The sequence below is a fragment of the Numenius arquata genome, chromosome 5, assembly GCF_964106895.1.
Source record: "Numenius arquata chromosome 5, bNumArq3.hap1.1, whole genome shotgun sequence".
Classification (NCBI taxonomy): domain Eukaryota; kingdom Metazoa; phylum Chordata; class Aves; order Charadriiformes; family Scolopacidae; genus Numenius; species Numenius arquata.
Genome location: NC_133580.1, coordinates 68,184,934 through 68,197,432, shown reverse-complemented (window position 1 = coordinate 68,197,432; position 12,499 = coordinate 68,184,934).

The following is a 12,499-nucleotide window of genomic DNA, read 5'->3' as shown; positions in this document are numbered from 1 at the left end:
GGGAAAAATATAAAACAAAAAGTATGACATACACCTATCAGAAATAACATGTATTTCCATTATTCTTTTCCTGTCCTCTCTACAACCCCCAGTCGCTGATGAGCAGAACGTGAATACTCTGTCATATTAAAATTAGAGATGAACTTTTGAACCTTCAGCGCTGAAAATTAATAAACCAGTTCTGTCCTCTTTGGTAGATGCAATAAATGATGTGATGCCAGTAAGAAGAGATTGCATTGCAGAGTGCTTTTGAGTTAGAAGGATTGCGCTGCACCACCAGCCACACCGTAGTTAGAGTAATCCTATTAAGAAGAAGTGGAAGTATGAATGGAGACATTTTTTAAGCCAATATACACGCAGGAAGATGAAATAGTTCAGGATTGGCTTCACAGTGCGGCCTTATTTTGTTTTTAATCATGCTGTTACCTTTTGAAAATATATCCAATTTTTTTTTTTAATTTGGTAATTAGAATTCTATTCCCTTATAATAACTTTACAATTGTTTCTGTGTAATAGTTTATGTGTACAGTATTATATAAAGAGTATAATTTCTTTGGTAATTATTTGCCTAGTTTATCGGTTTGTAGCTGAAAGGAACTGAAGCTTTTTAATTATTTTTTTTTTTCCGTACAACTATGTGATGGCCCATATTTTTCCATAGAACTTGCTCAACCGGAAAGTTCTGCTGATTAATTTTATTCTGCATCTCTTTAGGTCTGTTCTAGATTAACAGAAACCAAGATGTCAAACATCAGTTTTGATTTGTGGAAAATTAGTGTACTAAAGGTCTGTGTGAGATCTTATGGAAGGGGAAAATGCTCACAAAAACTTAACAATTCTTAGGGCCTTATCATTTTGCATCAAAATTATGTTTACTTCAGTATCGGTCCATTTTAAGAAGCCTGTCCTCATTGTTTGTGTATCCTCTTTTTAGGTATCTTAGGGCTAACAGGAAAAAGGAATAAATCCATTATTATCTTGCTGCTATTAAAGTGTAGGATCTTCTGATGTGTGCACATTTCTGGCTTCATCCACGCAGTATATTCTTTGGCGTTTCATTGCTATTTTCTTCTTGGTTATTAATGAAGGCCATTCATTCAAACCTTTTACTGTTATTTTCTGATGCTTTTTCTTTCTCCCTCTTTGCCCCTCCCATCCACGCATTTCTCTTTCCATTTAATTCTTTCAAATCATAGTATCTCTTGTATACTTACGCATATCAGAGGCAAGACATGTTTTTGACTAATTTTTATGAAAGTTGTTACGAGCCATTACAAACACAAATTGCTCATCTAGCAATTCCTAGAGGTAAACATGGAAAAATAGGGATTTTCTGGTCTTCAGAGTTTAGATCCTCACTCTATTAAAATGTTCTTAAAAGAGGTGAAAATAAATGATTCTAAAGTCTTTCTCCAGATGAAATGACACCCTCTATTTTAAGATGAATCATTTTGGGACAGATTCTTGCTAAATCAACCTTGTACCTATGCCTTGTTTTACCCTGGTTTAGACACGCTGTCTCCAAGAATTCTTATAGGGATTACTAAGAAAAGCCAATAAGAAAGTAGGAAATTAAATTAGGATGATGGGTCAGTGGTGGGGTAGTTCTCCGTGGATAAAGGATGATCTCAGGGTGGAAAGTTACTGCAACAGATCAAAATATAAGGTGCAGTCACAGAAGTTTCAACTGAGAACTACTTGGGACTAAGTTGTTAAAATATATAGAAAAATTTTGATTTCTAAGGTGAATTTTGTCAAATATATACTTTGAAAAGTTATCTTCTCTTGAAATATTGTTTAGAAATTATTTTAGTGTGTTTATTTTTAATATACATTGTACACAGCCCACCATTAACTCTTCTCTTAGAGTGTCTCTGTTTTTATGACAACTCTGTTATAAATTAAAGTAATTGTGGAAAGGAGTCCATGTTCATCTGTTGCTAATAGCAGCATACATCTAATTCTAATAAATTGGCAAACGGTTTTCTTTTAGGTTACCTGGTGTTTAAAATTTTTGTTTTTCACTGGCTGCAGACATTCTCGTGCATCTGTTCCCCTTAAGTTTGGATTTTTTTGTTTCTTTGTTTTATAGAAAACGCTACAACTTCAGTATTCATGAAAATCTTGCTTAGAGGAGGGGCCAGTCAGAAATAGTGGCGATGTTATGGAAATTCAACGTGGATTTTTGAAGTTTCTGATCAGCCTTAGAAAACCAAAGGTAATTTTCAAACATCTTCCATGCTCATTTACAAAGACAATGATGGTCCATGGATTTTGTCAGTCTGGAAGCTTGTTCCAGCTATCCGTACCTGAGATGGTATGAGTGATAACTGCCATAGATGGAGAATTAACTTTTATCTGTCATATGCTGCCAAATTGATGAAAATTCCTTTAGATACATACGGCCATGACCTTATAGGTGCAGTAAGTCTGAAAAAATAGAGAAGTGTCTTCCAGTGCTGGAAACTGCGTTGTCAAAGCACGGCGTTAACTTCCTCACATCAGAATCTTCCCACATTAAGTTCCTCCAACTTTGCACTTCATTAACTATCAAATGGGGCATTCAGGTGAATTTGAATTTTGACTTTTTCTCGGTTGATATTTTAGCTTTATTAAGAAAAACAAAAGGCCGTACTTTTCATTTCAGCTAATGTGCCTTTATTAAGCTGAAGTAATGTGGTAATGTGTCTATCTATCACTATTAATTCATCTTTTTAAGGTAATTGCAAAAATCATCTTTTTAAGTTAATTGCAAAAAGTATTATCTGTTAGGCTACTTCTCATTTAAACCAGAGTTTGGTATAAATGAGAATTGATCCCAAACTTTTAAAAAGTGAATGCGAAATCTGTTTAAGTTAAACTACATATCCAGGGTTTAAAAGATGCTCAGTGTTTTCTTGTGAACTTCAAACCATGTTTTTTTTGTGCCACAGTGATGCAATGTTGATTTCTTGACAATTTTTACTCCTTGACATTCTTTTTTGCGTGAACTAAAAATTGTCCTCCAAGGCTGATACAATCAATATGTAGCTCTGTGATAATGAATTCAAATATCGTTGCTACTACTTACCTTGATAAGAATGTAGAGAAGATATAAGCATAGTATATTAACCTGCATAGCATGCTTCTTACGGTGTTAAAAGACCAAGGAGAGAAAGAGAAGCAACAGTGTTTAATAATTAAAGTATAAAAGTGTAATTCAGATGTAGAGCTGTGCCAGTAAATCATCCATGGATATGTACTCTAACTGAAAATGTCTTGTGTTACTTGTGATCCCGTCCCATGTTTAGCACTTGTATATCATGATTCATTTGACGGAGCACTGCGGTTCGATGTAAAACATTGGAAATAATATTCAGGTGAAACATTTGGGTTTTGTTGTCACTCATTTAGCGAACAGGATTAATACCACATGGCAAAATTCCACTTGCACTGTTCAGAAACTCTCATTACCTGTGCGTGCTTTCAAAGCAATAGAAAACAAAGTACCTTACTAAGCAATTTAAAATATAAAATAAATATGAGGGTTGCATATGCTAGCTGTATAGTTGCTTCAGGAGAATAAAAATCATAGAATCATAGAATAGTTTGGGTTGGAAGGGACCTTAAAGATCATACAGTGCCACCCCCTGCCCTGGGCAGGGACACCTCCCACCAGACCAGGTTGCTCCAAGCCCCATCCAACGTGGCCTTGAACCCCTCCAGGGATGGGGCAGCCACAGCTTCTCTGGGCAACCTGGGCCAGGCTCTCACCACCCTCACAGTAAAAAATTCAACAGATAAATATACTTGTTACAAATTTTAGTTTATAAATGTGTCATATAATTTAGAAAACTACGTGGCATAAGATGAGCATTTCACACAAAAGAGTGGTGATCCAGAAAATCTGTGTGTGACCTAAACTTCGTTAATAGAAAATTCCCAGCACAAGCATACATATAAGACCTTCTGCCCACTTCTGCCATATGTACGACTGAGGATCCTTCCCACCAATTTTAGAGTAGTTTGGGGATAGAGACCTCTTGCACCCTTCCTATTCAAGGTTCTTCTTCCATATAGAGTAGAAGAAAAGTGATATGGAGATAAAAAGAAAACAAAAATGAAGACTATGCATAATACTGGGGTTTATTTGTTTCAGTAGTCACCTGAAACTCAGAGTTCAGGTGAAGTCCTGAGTTGTGACATCACTGGCTTTTTTTATAACAATCTGATGTAAAATGCATAAGTGCTCTTTCATCAGGATGTCAGTCCTCCAAATAATTCTGGAACAAAATATGTCCTCAAGAAAAGCCCTTGAATAATACAATAGGGAAAAGTCTGGTCCATATGTCCTTCATTCTGTCTGATACCTGTTTGCTGATACACAACCAACTGGAATCAGACACTTTGAAAAATCAATCATCTCCATCAAAACAACTTGAAGTCTTTCAGAAGGTTGTGTTTGTCAACACCATTGACTTCCGTGCCCGAATATACTTCAGATGGGAACGAAAGATTATAATTTACATATATGAAGGTCTGAAAAAAAAAGACAAAACACCTCTCTGGTATTTGCTCTTAGCGTGTGCGCAACAGGTGTGATGGTCAACAGTTACGTATAGTGGCTTTTCAAGTATTATGTGCCTATTACGGCTTTTTTGGCAGCAATATTACAATAATATTACTGTGTTGCTCTTCAACTGCTTTTCAGTGTAAGGACAGAGTAAGTTTGTTTTATTAGAACAGAACAAACAGATTCCATCAATAACGATAAGTATATATTGCTTTCAGGGAATTTGTATAAAGGGAAATCTTACCAGAAGTCAAATTCTATGTTGCAATTCATCACATTTGTTTAGACTCTGATGACTAATAATTTAGTGCCATAGTTACTTTCTGTACAGTAACATAACCTTAATGGGAATCCAGGATGATTCATTTGTAACAGGAAAGAAAAATATATTTTGTGTATCGCACAGTATAGGTCAAAGTCGCAAAATACTCTACCTAAAAGATTTATTGATTTGCAAGGTTATTATTGTAGTTCATTCGACCTGTTTTACTGCCAGAGGCCATGAACTTTCCCGTAAGGTGGAAATTTTAAATGTTGTCCCATGTTTTCATCTTCAAAATGTCCATCAGCAAAGTCTTTTTCAGCATAGTAGACAAAGAATTCAACTCAGATGTAGAGAATAGCATCATCGGGATCACTGTTCACCTCAAGGCTTCCAGGAAATGCTTAGTAATGATGTAGATTTGATGGATTTGATTACCTTGCCTTCCCTACCAATGATACAGTTGGTTAGGTGTAGAGAGGATCAGTATTTTTAATTGCTATATGCTTAAATCAACAGATGCTTCACAAATATCCTACATCCCATTTTAAAGATAATAGAAGAGTGGTTTAAAAGTGAATTCCCTGTTATTTTGTCCAATCAAGCTCCTCAGCTGCATTTGAAAAATGAAACGTCACATCTAAATAATCCAGTAACCTTGGGAATTAGATGGCTCGTCCCTGAACAGTTGCAGTGCCTCTTTGTTCATGCATTAAAACACTGATATAAGATGGAGGAAGTAAATTATTTATATTTCTGGTTGGCAGAAAAAGTTGAACTTCAGTGTTCTGTACTTGTTTTACAATTTACAGAAAGTCGTCAACCCTGTAAATTCTCACTTTGATTTTCCTATGCAGAACTGTCCCCAGTAGGAAATGCAAAGGTCCTGCAACCAACACTCTATGCTCAGATTTCTTTCCTTCCTTTCCTTGAGAAGTACCCATCAGTCTTCGAACCTATAACCAGCAGTAGCTGTGCCACATCTCCTTAATCATGGAATCATAGAATGGCTTGGGTTGGAAGGGACCTTAAAGATCATCCAGTCCCACCCCCTGCCCTGGGCAGGGACACCTCCCACCAGACCAGGTTGCTCAAAGACCCATCCAGCCTGGCCTTCAACCCCTCCAGGGATGGGGCAGCCACAGCTTCTCTGGGCAACCTGGGCCAGGCTCTCACCACCCTCACAGCAAAGAATTTCTTCCTGAGATCTCATCTCAATCTCCCCTCTACAAGCCACATGCACTCACACAGGCACATGAGGTGTGACAATGTCTTGGTTACTACCTGTCTTTAAATCTGCTGCCTGCTAATGCCCAGGTCTTTGAGAAGGTGTGAATAATTAAATACAAATACAATACAAATAAATACAAATATAAGTACCTGGTACCACTTTAGATGCCAGGGTGTTCTGACTGTCTGTCAGCTCTCCAGGAGTATACGAGTCTCACACTTGCCTTTTCATATCTGCCAGTATAGCTTATACATCAGGTAATGGAATATTTAAAATCATAGAATCATAGAATTGCCGAGGTTGGGAGGGACCTTTCAGATCATGGAGTCCAACCATCAACCCAACACTGACAAAACCCATCACTAACCCATGTCCCTCAGCACCACGTCTGCCCGGCTTTTAAATACCTCCAGGGATGGGGACTCCACCACTGCCCTGGGCAGCCTGTTTCAATACTTGATAACACTTTCAGTATAGAAATTTTTTCCCAATATCCAATCTAAACCTCCCCTGGGGCAACTTGAGGCCGTTTCCTCTTGTTCTACCTTCGGGAGAAGAGCCCAAACCCTCCTGGCTACAACCACCTTTCAGGGAGTTGGAGAGAGCGAGAAGGTCTCCCCTCAGCCTCCTTTTCTCCAGGCTGAACACCCCCAGCTCCCTCAGCCGCTCCTCACAAGACTTGTGCTCCAGACCCCTCACCAGCTCCGTTGCCCTTCTCTGGACACGCTCCAGCCCCTCAATCTCCCTCCTGTTATGAGGGGCCCAAAACTGGACGCAGCACTTGAGGTGGGTCTTCATTCTGGTTTTAAGGTGGGTCTTCATTCTGGTTTTGAGGTATCTGAATCTCATGCATTTGAAGTCCTTCTTGCATGTCGGGGTATGGAAGAGCCCTGAAGGTGGGTGCACTTTGGGGTGAGTCAGTGGGATGGTGATATTTTCCATTCCTTTCTCAATACTGCCCAGCGTTCACTTTCTGGGTCTGATGTGACTCTATTTGGCTCTTTGACACTTAAAAAAATTATATTGGATGTTTATTATTATTAGCTTTTCCAGCCTCCCTTCCGTTACATCTAAATTGTTGTTCTCCTATTTGTCACGTGATATGTGGCAAAAATAAGAATAAATATTATTTTTCCTTATGGTATAAATTTAATTCAATAGAAATTCTGTGGTACAGTTTTAGGTAAAATATACATTCACCCGTGTTTGAGTTGGGGTATTTTTCTGCACAGTTCCATTTTCCATCTTTTTTACTTCGGTGTAATTTTTTTTAACCTGTGCCCCAGTTTTCCTTTCAGCAGGTACCTGAGGTGCTTGTTTATGCAGTATCAGATCCCAGTATCTTAATTTAAAAGCAGGAATCTATGTTACACTCTCTGTTTTTTGGATGGTTTGGGTGGTTTGGGTTTCTTTTTTGTTTTTTTTTTTTTTTTTTTTTTACACCTATCTTTGGAATAGAAACACTTGAATATTTAATCTTGGTATGTATTTTTTATATGCTTGTTTGGAACATTGTGATCATATCGTACTTCATTATTTAATGAACTTCCAGTGTTCATGTTGTGCGCTGGTTGGGTTTTCTCCCAGCCTTAAGTTTCAGGAAGAAAAAGTCAAGAGATGTCAGCAGTAGCTGTGGAGCACAGGAGAAATGTATCTAGAGCTATATATAATGTTTGCAGATAATTTTCAAGATGCTTCTGTGATTCCTCACTATCCCATCTCCACAGTTTCTCACTAAATGATAGAAGTTGGATGTATTAAGCATTTTTTGATTATACATTTTTTGATTCAGTTTTGGCATCAGCTTTCCAAATCTTTTTTTCTTTTAATTATTATTTATTTATTTTTTAAATGACTGGAAGGACCCAAACCTAACTAGTAGCACATTATACTTGCTTTTCTAAGCTTAGGGAAAAAAATAGGTCTTTATTTTACCCTTTTCCCCTTTTCAAGTTTCATGTTTAAAAAAAAAAAAAAAAGGGATATTCTAACTTTTGCAAGGATCCGACTGGCAAGTTTCAAGCCGGAAAAAGGTATAGCATTTGATATTTGTATTTTCAGTTGCAAGTTAAGGCAGCTGAGCTATGTCTTGTTCTGAAGAATACCAGTGACCCAACACCTTACAGCCCTAACAGGGTCTCCCGGATTGCTAATATGACAGTGTGGTGGGCATTTTTCAGTCATATTTTGTAAAACTGCAAATAGAGAGGACATAACTTCTTACGGGCTGTTGCTGGTGCTGCCATTTCAATATGATGCTGTTCTTTGGTAAAAGTAATGAAATCCCATCTGACATCCAAATAGAAAGCAGAGAATGGTAATGAGAACAAAAATAAACTATTGATAAGTTGCAAATTGAGTAATTGCAAACCTTCCTGGCCATGGTGAGGAAAATCTTAGTGTCTAAAGATTTATCGGTTTACTCTAAATTTCTGGCTTTTTAAGCCTGGGGCCATCAAGATGGATATCTAATGTGGGTGGAAGTATTTGATGATTTTGTCAGTTCTCTCTCTGCTTCAAGTTAGCAATTACGCAAGCAGAGACAGCCTATTCCAACGGAGTGGCTGAGAGAACACTGATAATTTAAGAGATTTATTAATATGTTGCCTTTACTGTTTCTCAGCAAAGAGAAACACTGCTGTTTCTCAGCAAAGTCCCCTCCTCCTCTTCGGCTGGTAGAGACCGAAGCTCACCGTTGACAGCACACACTCAGCACTCGATTCAAACACACACACACTTTAGCAGATCCCTCGAATACCAATATGACCCCTCTGTCTGTCCAACACCCCTGGTCAGATCCCAGCCAACACCTCTGGCCTGACTCCAGCTGCTGGCCCCAGATCCATTCAGGTTGGTCCTCCCAGTAGCTGGCACTTAGTCCTTGCAGCACTCACACACATACAAAGGATGGAGAATGGGGTTACACACAGATAGAATCATGGAACGTTTTGGGTTGGAAGGGACCTTAAAGATTATCCCGTTCCAACCCCCCTGCCCTAGACCAAGTTGCTCAAAGCCCCATCTAACCTGGCCTTGGGATGGGGTCTCCACAACTTCTCTGGGCAACCTGGGCCAGGGTCTCACCACCCTCACAGCAAATTATTCCTAGTATCTCATCTAAATCTCTCCTTTTTCAGTGTCAAACCGTTCCCCCTCATCCTATGGCTCCACTCCTTGATCAAGAGTCCCTCCCCATCTCTCCTGTAGGCCCTCTTTAGGTACTGAAAGGCTGCTGTAAGGTCTCCCTGGAGCCTTCTCTTCTCCCTCCGTCAGTTTTCACAACTCCAAGATCCCCCGTAACACCCTGGACTCGCAGGTTTGCATCCTTATGAGCTGCAAGCTCCTGATTTGCCTGCAGTTTCTTGATAGCTCATCAATTAGTGTTACTGCCCAGGTTTATTTCCAGTTATTGTCTCCTTTATGTTGTTCTGACAGGTTTGTGTCACCACGTATTTTGTTTACGGCTTCTCCCTTCCCCGTGGTATCCCGTTTGGCAATGTCCTAGATCAGGGAATGCAGAAATAAGCATTCCTGTATTCTCATACCTTCATCGATTCTCGTAACTTCATCGGTTAGTGTGACCGACCGGGTTTGGTTCTCTCTATTCCCTCCCTTATCCTTCGTCAGTCGGGTTTGGGTGTCTCCAAGTTCCTGTTTATGGCTTCCCTTTTTTATTATTATTCCTTCTCCCCTATTATTATAGACCACAGTCTATTATTCTTCCTTTTAAAGCTGACCAGCAAAACACTGAAAGATTACACTTTTTTTTCCCCCTTTCTGTTCTAATCTATTTCAAACACTTTGAGTAATTGGGTGTCATTCCTGAAATGGTTTGTTGTCAGTTGATCATTGTATAATGCCCATTTACTGATCGAACATTTGATACAGAAAGAAGCTTTCCCAAATCGATTGAAGAATCTGGACCCAAGATTTTTCCTGTGCAACTTGCTCTGGGTGGACCTGCTCTGGCAGGGGGGTTGGACTAGATGATCTCCAGAGGTCCCTTCCAACCCCATATCATTCCGTGATTCTGTGATTTCACGTTTTTTTGCATCTCTCATTGTCTCAAAACCTTGATGCTGTTTAACACCTATAATGCAGTTTGTTGCGGGATTCCAGAAGGTTTCAAAATAGATGGGGCTCTGACTCCAGGTCAGTCTTGCAGCTTTAGGCATGGATGCAGTCCGTGAAGAGAAACCTTGTAAAAGGTTGTGGTTTGTGAAAGACGTGAGGGAGTTTGAAGGAAATCAAGCATATTTCATTTTCTGTTACATGAACACAAAGAAATCAGTTTCAGGAATTTCACTGAATTTCACTGAATTTTTTTAGAGTTGGAAGGGACCGTATAGATCATCTAGTCCAACTCCCCTGCTGAAGCAGGATTGCTTAGAGAATGCTACTCAGGACTGCATCCAGGCGGGTCTTGAAAATCTCCAAAGAAGGGGACTCCACAACCTCCCTGGGCAGCCTGTTCCAGGGCTCTGGCACCCTCACCGTGAAGAAATTCTTTCTCATATTCGAGTGGAACCTCTTATGTTCCAACTTGTGCCCGTTGCCCCTCGTCCTGTCACTGGGAACCACTGAAAAGAGTCTGGCTCCCTCCTCCTTCAACCCACCCTTCAGATACTTATAAGCATTGATAAGGTCTCCCCTCAGCCTTCTCTTCTCCAGGCTAAAGAGTCCCAGCTCCCTCAGCCTTTCTTCATAAGGGAGATGCTCCAATCCCTTAATCATCCTCGTTGCCCTTTGCTGGACTCTTTCCAGTAGTTCCTTGTCCCTCTTGAATTGGGGAGCCCAGAACTGGATGCAATACTCCAGTTGTGGCCTCACCAGTACAGAGTAGAGGGGGAGATGACTTCCCTCGACCTAGTAGCCACACTCTTCCCTATGCAGCCCAGGATTCCGTTGGCCTTCCTGGCCACAAGAGCACACTGCTTGCTCATTGTCATTTTGCTGTCTACCAGGACTCCCAGATCTTTCTCTTGGGAACTTGACTCCAGCAGGTCCACGCCTAACCTGTATTGGTGCCTGAAAAGCACCAGGAGGCAGATTTACATATAGTCTTTCTCCTGCCTTCGTTAGGTCATCTACAATAACTGTGTAGCCTAATTGCAACCATGAATGAGTAAGTAAGGACACATGCTTAAAGAGGAGTGAAAGTATACATTGGTCTTCACAATTCTGCCCAATTTATAGAGTGTAGGCTACCTTTAGGACGTTGTTTTCCTTATAGCAATGAGATCACATGGATCAGAACATATTAATGCATAAAATGGGAAATAAGGCAAGAGAGTTACTGGCAAATATTTGTTGAAATGTATTATTTCACTCAGCCATCTATTTCAGCAACACTCCTTTTTTATGCTTGGTTTTCCTGATCAAAGCTGTATTGTACCAACATGAACATTCCCTATATCTTTGTCATATATTTATGGTGACTGAATCTTGAGTTGCTTATACCAAAATCTGCCTTCCTTTTTTTCTTGATCCCCACTCAGGAAATGGAAGATTGCTGTGAAAACCATACAGCTTCAATCACAATTACTGACCACCACTTGGATATCACCTAGCAACTGTAAATGTTCAGCGTAGGCTTTCAGACCATAGAAATCTTTGAACGGTTTCGAATAATGAATGTCTGAAGGAGTCATAATTTTCCTGCAGGTGTTTTGTGAGAGAAGGAAAGAGAACTGAAACACACATATGCAAAAATATCAAAATCTTTTTGCCTATAGTCTCAGTCAATTAGCAAAGCTCCCTGTGTTAGGTGAGAATCCCTGTGTTAGGTGAGAATTCATAGAATATATGAAATTCTATCAAATCCAAATGAAATAGATGATTCAAGTGTGGTGAGCTCTATAACCTCATATTCCTCTAGGACACATCCGTTATCCTGTGTATTTGCAGAGAATTATAAATTTTCTAACATAATACTGGTGAGCTGAGCATGACCAGAATCTTAAACAAAGATTTGTTTGCTTCTGTACTTCAAAAATAGAATATAATGATGTCTCCAAATGCTGAAAGTTTCCATCCTGTTTGTTTTTCATCTTCCAGTGTTAATAACATTCTGCCGATCAAATTCACGTACAATTATTTTTAAAGCCCCTGATGTTGTGGCTTTGCCTTTTATTAACCAGATAATAAATGCTTATCTTTCTAATACACGAAGGGTGAATACTTCTCAAATGCAAAAACATTCATTTTAGAAAGAAAAAGTAGATATCCTTTGTAGACATGTGTTGTTTCTTCCCAATATCCATGAAGTTTGGCAAGTTTCAGCATAAAACCCGGATCCTTTGTTATATTTTATCTTTTGTTGGTGGTGGGATAAGGAGTGAAAGAGGTGAAGATGGAAGGACGGACAGAGTTAAAGGCACCACAATTTACCTGTTACGTTATAGCGCAACATATTTACTTCCTTTATTGTTCCAAGTTTTTATTTTGTCTTGGA